Genomic DNA, 12604 nt, shown 5'->3' with positions numbered 1-12604 from the left:
GATAACACAGGCAACCCTTCTAAAATTACTAAAATATTAAAATTATTTTAGATGGCTTTGCGTATATTTTCACACACTTGGACTTGCAGTTGTTGCGTATTTGTACAGAGAAAGTTATCTTGTCAGTCAAGAGCATAGGAAGATGCTGCCCCAAATCTATGGTAGGTGCCAGCTTGCCATAGGTTCCATTTTGTGCCCACATGGAGCCACTTGGCCGCTGAAGTGACTTCCTCAGCACCGGTTGAAAAACTGTTCTGCCCGTGCATCATGTAGGAAATGAGCAGCAAAAAAAAAAAGGGGGAGGGAAGGCACATGAGAGAAACGTGGAACTTAAAAGAAGGAAGTTCCTAATGAATGCTGAACTGCTTTCCAAGTTGTGTGAATAGAGCCTTTTGTGAGGGTTGCTGGATTTCTATGGTACCTTTGGCAGTGATTCCAATTGCAGGTTCAGGACAGGCATACAGTTAATCATAGATAAACCTTGGAAAATACTAATTTCAGGGCTTCAAAAGAACTAATAATAAAAGGAAGGATCCTATGTAATTCCAGTAGAAGCCTACATGGTATCCAGACAAGTGCAGAACGCTATATATCTTACAGTCATTGCAGTTACTGATTTTAGGGTCACTATGACATGTTTATTGTATATGATGATCCTCTAGATTTCAGCAGTCATGAGACACCAGAGGTCATTTCAGAAGTACCTGAAAATTCAAATACAGTGGTGCCCCGCAAGACGAACGCCTCGCAAGACGAAAAACCCGCTAGACGAAAGGGTTTTCCGTTTTGGAGGCGCTTCGTAAAATGAATTCCCCTATGGGGTTGCTTCGCAAGACGAAAAAAATCTTGCATCCCCCCGCGGTTTTTTTCCGCTTTTTTCGCCCTTTTCTTAAGCCGCTAAGCCGCTTATCAGCTGTTCCGCTGATAAGCCGCTTAACAGCTGATCGCTGGAAGCTGCTTGACAGCTGTAGCGCTAATCCGCTAAGCTGTCAATGGGCTTGCTTCGCTAGACGAAAAAACCGCTAGACGAAGAGAATCGCGGAACGGATTCTTTTCGTCTTGCGAGGCACCACTGTAGTTTGTAAAGGTACAGGCAGCAATTTCCTACCTATCTTTTCCCTGCCATTGCAACAGAGCAGTGCTCTGGGTGTGTGTTGTTCTTGTGTCAGGAAGAGAAAACAGCCTAATACTTAAGGAGGGACAAATGGTAGCGTGAATGGAAAAACTCCTTTGTGACTAGTGCTCAGTTTGCACACAAACTGAAACAAAACTATGACTCAATGAGCATATGTTAGTGTGGGGGTACCCAGAGCAAAAATTGTGGTGGCTACACTCCCTGCATAGTATCCACAGGCGCGAACGCTCTCACTCTCTCAGCCATAGTTTGTCTTAGCACTGCAGGTGAACCAGGTCAGTATTAGTCAAGGTTAGTCTCTTCCACATTCTCTGCTGTAGATGGACTGTTCTACAGAGGAGCTTCCATTAGACAACTTTCTAAAAATCATCAGAGGCATTTCCAAAATGGTTACCAAGAGCAATAGGCAAATGCCAAACATCTTGTCCACGTTGTTATATAACTGAGGGTAAGCTCTTGTCTGCCAAGTATTAACACAGAACTGGCAGATTTATATTTAAAGCAAACAACTTAGAATAAAAACCTTAGATGAGGCCCTTCAGAGAAACTTTTCAGTCATAAATTACATTGACGTTCCAAGAAAATATGATAGAGATGATATGCTTATGCAGTTTACGCAGTGATTTAAAAACACCAGTTTAGAGATACTGTGACGTGCCATGGAGAAAGAAGTGTCGGGTTACATGAGGGCAGCATTTGGGTGCTGAGGAACCCTTCAGAGGTAATGGAAGCCTGCCACAAATTGTTCCGTAAGCATCATGGGACGCCTCGGGGTTCTCATGCTGCTGGTGGTGACACGTGAACCCCCAGCGCCCCTTGGGTGGAGCTGAAGAAAGGAAAGGACCAAGACAGAACGAGAGCTCCAGACAACTTGCCAGCGTGGCTTAGGACCAGGGAGGCGGTGAGGTGTTGGTAGGAGAGGAATAACAGGCAAAGGAACTTGGCTTAGTGTGGGATTGTATGGCAGAGGTCCAACGCTTCCCAAATCTATCCCATTGAAAGGTATTCCTCCCACCTCAGCCTGGCGCCGCTCCTTGTGAAATTACTGCTTCTAAGCAGCTCTTCCATCTGAAGGTGTCTTTATACTGCTAGCCCTGCCAGGCCTCCGGACCGTGGTGGCTGGAGGGCCAAGAGGAAGAAAAGAAGGCAGGTGGATTTCTCAAGCAAAATCTGCTCTGGAGGGAGGAAAGTGAAGCAAACGTTTCGCCTGGGCAACACTTCTGCGGTGCTAGAAAAATAGCCTGCAGGGCCAACTCTCTTTTTGGGAAGGTTGTCACTCCCCTTGGATGTGTCCCATACAATCTTTCCTGATATTAGTTGTTTCTTTTGGTTTCAGTCGGGTTTCTTTGCTGTTGTTACACATTATCCTTTTAAAAAAGAGAAAATAAAAGGCCCCAGTGGTGTTTTAATAACATACCTGTTTATGTCTCCCTTGGGGTGGATGTGAGGAGATTATATGCACTGTTATCCTCATCTCTTTGCCCAAAATCCTGGCAGCATGGGGCAGCTCAGAACCTTAATCCAATGTCTACAAGATAAAGCTTTATTTTAGCAAAGGTTTAACGGTATGCCTTTTGTTTTGGATTTGCTGGTATTATTAGATCAGCAGGGTAGACAGTGCTATGAAAAAAGTTGCATTTGTTCATGAAAGATGAGGGTTGGTTCCCTTACTGCCCTCTAATAAAACATTCAATCTTACAAAATAGAGGATACATTTAATATTATGAGCCATAGAGATGAACGGTTTTATTAGAGGCATGTGCAGAAAGTCAACAAGACCTGCATATCAAAACCTACAAATGAATGTAAGAAGAGGATTCACATAGCTGCTTCATAAATTGCTCAGATTTGCTACTGAGTGTGCTTGACACGTGTTTGTGTATACCTGTATGATAAACGTTGCGATATCTGGTGCAGAATTGTGATTTGGTTAGGAGTAATATATTTAGATAGACATTTTATCCTGTGCTTCTGGTGCCTATACACTACTCAGGGTGGCTTATAGCAATTTAATATAAGCAGAAAGACAGGTCCTTGCCCCAAGGAGTTTACAATCTAAAATTCAACACAGGGGAAACAACACAGCAAAGAGAAGTGGATGCAGATTATTTACTTATTGCATTTATAGGTCACCTTTCTGCCATATAGTTCCAGGCAACATATATATTTCTCTCTCTCTCTCTCTCTCTCTCTCTCTCTCTCACTCTCTCACTCTCTCTCTCTCTCACACACACACACAGAGAGAGAGAGAGAGAGAGAGAGAGAGAGAGAGAGAGAGAGAGAGAGAGAAGCAGCTGCAAGAAAGACTTGTGGTGCTTTCTGCTAAAAACACAACAGTCAGGTGGTTAAGTTAACTCATACACAGATTTATAATCGATAGTGTTTGCTGTAGAAAAAATGGCTGTCACCTAGAGAGGCAGCTTCTTTACATGCTCCAAAGGGCTTCTTTCCGCCCTTGAACAGCAAGCCAATGTGCTGTATCCCCAACTGCTTTTGAAAACCCAGGTAAGAGGTGGCCATGTGTGGCTATGACTGTATGAAACAATGCAGGTCCACATCCTATTGGACACACAAACTAGTAATTATTTGGATCCTGGCCTATGTCTCTATAGCTAATAAAATGACAGAGTAGTTAAGCTATGGAAATATTTCAGCTTGCTAGAGTGCTTAATCACTTCATCACCTCCAAATATTTCATTTTCATTGGAAGTTGGGAAATAGAATCAACCTTCATATAAATCATACAGATTTCTATAATCTATCTATATCTATCTATCTATCATCTATCTATCTATCTATCATCTATCTATCTATCTATCTATCTATCTATCTATCTATCTATCATCTATCTATCTATCTATCATCTATCATCATCATCTATCTCATGTTAGGCAGTTAAATCTGAGGTTTGAGAGAGTGTATGAGTGTGCATATGCATGCAAGTGTGGGCAAACAGAAGCACTCTATTGTTTTTTATTATTGTTTTCAAGGTACAGTGCTAAAGATTCAAACCTTTTCTCTGTAGCTGCATGGCTTGGAAATTCACTTTTAAGAAATGGAATACTTGCATTTATTACCTAATGTAAGATTTTTGTAGGAAGACCGGCTACAAATCCCTAAAATATTTTCATGATTTTGCATTTTGGAGCTTTTGGGTGCATTCACATGTTACAGTAAGCCATAGTTGATGGTTTACCATGAACACATGTTTCATCCACTTCCCTCCTCCCCTGGCATGAGCAGGAGTGACAAACCATGATCACTGCCTAGCATTATATCCAAACTGAGGATAATTGCTTTATTCACTCCAAATCATGATGTGTTTCCAAGTCTTGTTCTTGACTTAGTAGTTGTAGTTGGAGCAAAGCAAACAATGATCCATGGTTTTGGCCTAACACTAAGCTAAGTATCATGATTTGTTGCTCATGCTAAGGAAAGTGCAAACCTCCATGTTCACAGCAAACTATTAACTATGGTTTTCCATGATGTGCAAACTGGGCCATAGCCAGACTTAAAATTTGAAAAACCATAGTAAATTCTATGACGTTTCCAATTCTAACTTTCTCTCCCCCGCCCCCCCCCCGCCGCCATTTCCTTTGACTTGAGAAAATAAGCAGATGATAAATGTGCTGGGCTTCACACAAGTTGCTGATCCGAGGCATGTGGAAAACAGTAGCTTCTCCATGTGTCTGGGCCATCACCTGTGGCAGGTAGAGGAGTTTGCACTGATGTAGCTTCAGAGCCTGGCGTGCTCTGGTTCATGGGGTCACGAAGAGTCGGACACGACTAAACAACAAAGCTTCAGCAGTGCTACTCTGGCTTGGCAGGTAGAGAAGAACATCTTGTTCTGCCAGACATCAAGTTATAATTTCATTATAAATCTTTCTTTTAAAATATCATAGGAACGTAGGAAACTGTCACAAGCCAGGTCAGACTGTTCATTTGTCCTTCCCAGGGTTGTCTGCCCAGACCGGCAGTAGCTCTGCAGAGTCTCAGACAGAAATCTTTCCCCATCGCCTGCAGCCTGGTCCCTATAGGGGAAGATGCCCAGGATCAGCCAGGAAACTGTCTGCCTGAAAAGCATGTGCTCTGCTATGGAGCTCTGGTGCATCCCAGTATACAATGCACCTATTTTTTACCATTGCATGACAAAGTACATGTAAACATGCTGTGAATCAAGTTGTACATAGTTTCTTGCAGCCAAATCTTAGGAAAAATAGGAGGAATTTACTAGAAAAGCACAACCATGCTTCAGAGGTAGACAGATTGTAGGGTTCAAGCTGATTTAGGGAACCTAAGACAAAGCAGCCACCAATCATATTACATTCAACTATTATAATAAGCTCTTTGCATGCTGGATATGCTTTGAGGTGTGTGATGCTGGGCAGGGGAAACAGGAAATGCCCCAATAACTAAATCCAGTAAACTGAAGCTCAGTCCAGATAAGACAGAGGCAATGTTAGTGGACGGTTCCCTAGACCAGATAGGTGGAAGACTGCCTGCTCTTGATAGGGTTTCCCTCCTTCTTAAGGAGCAGGTACATAGCTTGGGGGTGCTGCTGTGTCCACTGCTCTTGTTTGAGGCTCAGGTGGCCTTCTGTCAGCTTCGGCTGGTGGCCCAGCTGCCATCCCTCTCTGGACAGGGAGAGCCTAACTTCTGTGGCCTACATTCTGGCAATCTCCAAGCTGTATTGCTGCAATGCATTATGCGTGGGGCTGCCATTACAAAATGCAGTGGCCAGATCACTCACCAGAACAAGACAATTTGAGCATATAACACATATAATCTGGCACAATTGCACTGGCTGCTGATTAGCTTCTGGGCCCAATTCAAAGTGCTGGTGTTGACCTTACAGAGATCAGGACCTCAGGACCTTAAGGACTGCCTCTCCCCATACGAACCAATCTAGACCCTGTGCTTGTCATCTGTGGCCTTTCTTTGTGTGCCTTCTCCCTGAGAGTTTTGGAGGGTGGCAGCAAGAGAACAGGCCTTTTCTGTGGCAGCTTGACTGTGGAATGCTTCTTTACCCAGGCCTATGGCTATTAAATATTCTATGGCCTGTGAAGGGGGGGGGCGACTATTATTATGATGACTATTTTATTATTAGGCTGTCTGTCTGTATGCTTTTTACTGTGTTTTTATCATTGATGTTCTGTAATGTGTTTTTAATGTTGTACTGCACCCTGGGACATTTTGATAAAGGGTGGTATATCAATTGAATAAATCATAATCCCAGTGGTGCAGCGGTAAAACTGCTAGCATATTTGCAAACCTATGCAGGGTCCGGTATGGTTTCAGATTAAATGGGGACTGCATGTTGCGATTCCTGCCTTGCAGGGGGTTGGACTAGATGATCCTCGGGGTCCCTTCCAAATCTACATTTTTATGATTCTATGAACAACATACATGGAACATGGAATTTTGCAAACCTTTGTGTTTAAGTGGGGGTGTGGGGGGTGTCTTGTTTTAATTCATAAACCATTTCATGCTCATCTCAGGGACCTTGTACAGAAATGGTAACACTAGACAGCTGTTGTTTCCTTAATAAGATTAAAATTAAGAAATTAGTTTGCTGACTTTAATCTGCCATTTAACCCTCTAAACCACCTGGGACCTGCTCTGCTGCCAACACTTTGCATTCTGAATTTAAAAATTGTATCTCTGAACCTGAGCCGACAACATTTCTGAATATATTCTAATTATCACTGTCTGAGGTTAACAAGCTTATACTGCTGGTTTTCTGCCTCCATGTTGTAGCATAGAATAAATGACAGAATTTGCCTTTGCCGCCTTGGGGAAGTTCCTGAAGTTTTACCACTTGGGGAATGGATGCTTGTGTGAGTTGGCTTTAGAAATGTTGCAGTAAAACAGCCAATGTGTGGACTTTAATTCAAGATAAACAATTAAAAACATTTTCAAATAAATTTATTTTTCAAACTGTATGTGTTTTAAATTTATTTTTGTGTTAAGCAAAAAAATAGAAGAGGTTCTTTATTAATAAATGACAAATCTTGATTGAATGATTTTTAAGAACAAACCATTTTAGTTATTCTTTATAGGCAAGATATGTTGATGTGCAGCTGACTCACCCAGATTCAAATAAACGAGTTACTATAGGACTGCCGAGTTACTATTGGAACAATGCCTTGTTTTTTGTTTCACAAATTTAATTTCTATGAAATATTTCTCTCCTGCCTTTTGAGCATGCGATTTCTAAAGTTGTGCAGAAATAAAATGCTAACATAATAGTATGTTGTAAAAAATGGAAGCTGGCTACTTTAAAAGTGGTAGGCAGAATTGAAAGCTTTTGCAGATGACCTAGTTTTGACGTTACAGGAGCCAGAATCTAGTACGAAAAGAGTATTAGAATTGATTCAAGAATTTGGTCATCTGGCAGGATTTAAGTTAAACAAGTCAAAAACTAAAGTTCTTGAGAAAAATTTTACACTGATTGAGAAAGAGAGGTTTCAGAAGGAGACACGTTTAACATTAGTTAAGAAAGTAAAATATTTGGGGGTTAATATGACTGCTAAGAATTTAAACTTATTTAAAGATAACTATGAGAAATGTTGGACAGAAGTGAAAAAAGATTTAGAAATATGGTCAAATTTGAAGCTTTCCTTGTTGGGTCGAATTGCAGCTATAAAGATGAATGTACTGCCAAAGATGTTGTTTCTGTTTCAATCATTGCAAATTTTGGACAAGATGGACTGTTTCAAGAAGTGGCAGAGAGACATTTCTAGATTTGTCTGGCAGGGCAAGAAGCCCAGAATAAAATTTAAAATACTAACTGACGCAAAGGAAAGAGGCGGATTTGCCCTGCCAGACCTTAAACTTTACTATGAATCAGCAGCATTCTGCTGGTTGAAAGACTGGCTGCTTCTTGAGAACACAGACATTTTGGACTTAGAAGGTTTCAATAACGTTTTTGGATGGCATGCATATTTGTGGTACGACAAGGTTAAAGCACATAAAGCATTTAAAAACCATATTGTCAGGAAAGCATTGTTTAATGTCTGGATAAGATACAAAGACTTACTGGAAAATAAAACCCCAAGGTGGTTGTCACCAATGGAAGCGAAGGCTCAGAAAAAGCTCAATATGGAGGCCAAATGGCCGAAATATTGGGAAATATTGGAACAAGAAGGAGACAAATTGAAATTGCAGAGTTTTGAGAAATTAAAAGATAAAGTGCGAGACTGGCTTCATTATTATCAAATAAGAGAGGCCTATAATTTGGACAAAAAAATTGGCTTCCAGGTGGAAAAATCAAAATTGGAAACAGAACTGTTAGATCCCAAAACTAAGATACTTTCAAGAATGTATAACTTGCTGTTAAAATGGAATACGCAGGATGAAACGGTTAAATCTGCTATGATTAAATGGGCACAAGACATTGGTCATAACATTATGTTTGCTGACTGGGAACAGTTGTGGACCACCGGTATGAAATTTACGGCATGTAATGCCTTAAGAGAGAATATTATGAAAATGATATACAGGTGGTACATGACACCAGTCAAGCTTGCAAAAATATATCATAACAAATGTTGGAAATGTAAAGAGAATGAAGGTACATTCTTTCACCTTTGGTGGACGTGCCCAAAGATCAAGGCTTTCTGGGAGATGATTTATAATGAAATTAAAAAGGTATTTAAATATACCTTTCTGAAGAAACCAGGGGCCTTCCTCCTGGGTATAGTCGGCCAATTGGTGCCAAAGAAGGATAGAGCTTTCTTCATGTATGCAACAACAGCAGCAAGAATACTTATTGCAAAGTATTGGAAGACACAAGATCTACCCACCCTGGAAGAGTGGCAGATGAAGGTGATGGACTATATGGAATTGGCGGAAATGACTGGCAGAATCCGAGACCTGGGAGAAGAGTTGGTGGAAGAAGATTGGAAGAAATTTGAAGACTATTTGCAGAAACACTGTAAAATTAATGAATGTTAAAATGATGTTGGATTAAAAATAAGTGGCATTAGCAACAAAGTTAATAAGAATATGCAAAAAGGAATTGATAATGGATGGAATTATAGAGTTATAATATGTTAAGATATAGAGTTAAGATAAATGAAAGAGGGTAAGGATTTGCTGATTTGATTATGTAAATGGGATTACAAAAAGGGGAGGTGTGAGGAGGTCAAGGAAACAAGCTAATGAGGTTAAAGTTATAAAAAATGGATTTGTTTTTATTTTTTTCTTATCTTTTTGTCTTTTGCATTTTGTATTTTTATTTTCCTTTTTTCTTTTTTATGTATTTTTGTATTTATGTCTTTGTAAAATCTTAATAAATATTCTATAAAAAAATGGTAGGCAGAGATCCACACAGAAGTGGGAATAATAAAATATCCTTAAACATCTGTGGAATTTTCGTTTAACCTAATATCCAAATGGCAAAGCTGGGTCCAGGTTTGCACAGGCCCAGTCTGGGCAGTGTTCCCTGTCAGTGGGCCATGATGGACTTGCTGAGTGGCTGTCTCTGGACACCCTTTTTATTTCCCATAATGCTCTAGAACAGTGTTGACTCTATTATGGGAAATGAAAAGAGTGGCTAGATCCAGCTGTTTGGCACTGCTTGGAGTCCCCAGATTTTGCAGGGGGGGTTAAGGGAGGCCAAGGTCTGGTGGCATCCGTGGGCACTTTCAGGGCAGCTGTTCTTCCAAATGGCACAGCTGCCTGGTAAATCAGCGGATTGAGTTGCAAGACATTAACTCTGGTTGACAACCAGTTTACCTCTGAAGGTGGGGGCACACAGAATGAGACCTACCCTGAAGTTGTCAGGAATTGGGCAGGTCTGGCAGAAGAAAGGCAACTGGGCAAAAGGAAGGACAAAACCTTTCCTATAGGAATCTTGACAAATAATCCAATCACAGTCCCTGCTGACAAGCAAGTATATACCTCGCATTTGCTCAAATGTCTGGTGGTCACTGTAGATGTAAGATTTGCTTTAACTATCTAGCCTTCCATGGGTGTAGACAAGGAGGGACAGATGCCCCCCCAATCAAGTAAATCAGTACAAAATACTTAACCAACTAAGGTTCTGCCCCACCCCCAACATAAATTCTGGCTTCGCCCATGTACCCATCCCTATCTTGAGGGCTATGGATGGGTTGCAACATCTTTAAAACCCACGAACAAGGCACAAGTTTACTAATCTCAACATGGTTAAAGTAAAACAATTCCGATACTGCTTTCCTTCTGGCTACAAGAAGCCATAGCACAAACAGAAACTTGGCCATGGATTTTAAATGTTCCTCTTGTTCTTCTTCCTCTTCTTCTTCCTCCCCCTCTTCTTCTTTTTAAGTCAACAAATGATTCCTGATACTCCTGGTTGACAGGGATATGTCTGCTCTTTTATCTGCTCTTTCCTAAAGAAGAATTGCTAGAATCTGCTTATGTTCAGGGGTGCCAATCGTCTCCCAACCTGACCTCCTGGCACTACATAGCACGGCAGAAGGATGACAGAAAGATTTGGATTCCTGTTCACCGAACCCAAAGGGTGCTCATCAATGGTTCCTCTTCATCCTGGAGAAGAGTGACTAGTGGGGTGCCACAGGGTTCTGTCTTGGGCCCGGTCTTATTCAACATCTTTATCAACGACTTGGATGATGGACTCAAGGGCATCCTGATCAAATTTGCAGATGACACCAAACTGGGAGGGGTGCTAACACCCCAGAGGACAGGATCACACTTCAAAATGACCTTGACAGATTAGAGAACTGGGCCAAAACAAACAAGATGAATTTTAACAGGGAGAAATGTAAAGTATTGGACTTGGGCAAAAAAAATGAGAGGCACAAATACAAGATGGGTGACACCTGGCTTGAGAGCAGTACATGTGAAAAGGATCTAGGAGTCTTGGTTGACCACAAACTTGACATGAGCCAACAGTGTGACGCGGCAGCTAAAAAAGCCAATGCAATTCTGGGCTGCATCAATAGGAGTATAGCATCTAGATCAAGGGAAGAAATAGAGCCACTGTATTCTGCTCTGGTCAGACCTCACCTGGAGTACTGTGTCCAGTTCTGGGCACCACAGTTCAAGAAGGACACTGACTAACTGGAACGTGTCCAGAGGAGGGCAACCAAAATAATCAAAGACCTGGAAACGATGCCTTATGAGGAACGGCTAAGGGAGCTGGGCATGTTTAGCCTGGAGAAGAGGAGGTTAAGGGGTGATATGATAGCCATGTTCAAATATATCAAAGGATGTCACATAGAGGAGGGAGAAAGGTTGTTTTCTGCTGCTCCGGAGAAGCGGACACGGAGCAATGGATCCAAACTACAAGAAAGAAGATTCCACCTAAACATTAGGAAGAACTCCCTGACAGTAAGAGCTGTTGGACAGTGGAATTTGCTGCCAAGGAGTGTGGTGGAGTCTCCTTCTTTGGAGGTCTTTAAGCAGAGGCTTGACACCCATATGTCAGGAGTGCTCTGATGGTGTTTCTGCTTGGCAGGGGGTTGGACTTGATGGCCCTTGTGGTCTCTTCCAACTCTATGATTCAATGAGAGAAAAGATAAAACTGGAGGGTGACAATAAGAAGATCTGTCCTCTCCTTGGTCTCTCCTCTTCCTGCCCAGCTTTGTCTTCTTTTTTTCTTCTTTTTAAACTATGTCCACAATTTTATTCAGGTAAAAACCTATTTTGGAACTAGAACATTATATAAGCAGCTACCGATCCACCCAAAATAATTGTCGTCACCAAGAGTTTTCCAGAGAAAACAGCATGAAATGTGTGTATACAACACAACCTTACATCAGTTGTTCCAAAATGCAATTTTGCAATATATATATTCCTTGTTTGTTCTCTGTTTACTAACATCACACACTCAAAACAAAAGCTCTCTGTACAAAAACAGATTAATAGCACCAATTAACCTCTGGGTTTGGAGAAACACAGGAGAGCAGACCTGGGCAAAAACATGCCCAGTGATGCTTCCCTCAATTCCTTTTTTTAAATGCTTTTTTATTAAATTTTCAACAAATAAAACAATCTTTTACAATCAACATTTTGTGTCATCTTATTTACATTGCGTATCTTCACGCCGCGACTTTCTTCCTTCCCTGCGTTGGTTTTCTTAAAACATATCTTCTTTTGTAGATTCTTATTGACCTTCTATACACATCACAGGATTTATGTTAACCCTGCCGTAGTTTTTAAACTTCTACAGTTATTTCTTATATATACCACAAATTTACCCCACTTTTCTTCAAACTTTGTACCTTTTTGGTCTCGAATTCTATGTGTCATTTTAGCTAATTCTGTGTACTCCAAAAATTTGGCCTGCCATTCTATGATCGTTGGGGTCTCCTGTAATTTCCATTTTTGGGCCACAAGTATTCTGGCTGCTGCAGTAGCATATTGAAATAATTTATGGTCTTCCTTTTTTACTTCCTTCCCTATTATCCCTAATAAAAAGATTTCCAGTTTTTTTGGAAATGTGTACTTGAAAAGTTTTTTCAA

At 41.0% G+C, this 12604-nt stretch overlaps 1 protein-coding gene across 1 annotated transcript in view; it reads left to right on the top strand.

Moving 5' to 3' along the window:
• Positions 1–12604, top strand: part of SCAPER (S-phase cyclin A associated protein in the ER) — a 211624-nt gene that overhangs the window by 134906 nt on the left and 64114 nt on the right. The window lies entirely within an intron of this gene.

The sequence above is a fragment of the Podarcis melisellensis genome (assembly GCF_964234715.1).
Source record: "Podarcis melisellensis genome assembly, chromosome: 9".
NCBI lineage: Eukaryota > Metazoa > Chordata > Lepidosauria > Squamata > Lacertidae > Podarcis > Podarcis melisellensis.
The sequence above is the reverse complement of the archived record's forward strand: the minus strand, read 5'-3'. Positions and strand labels throughout refer to the sequence as shown.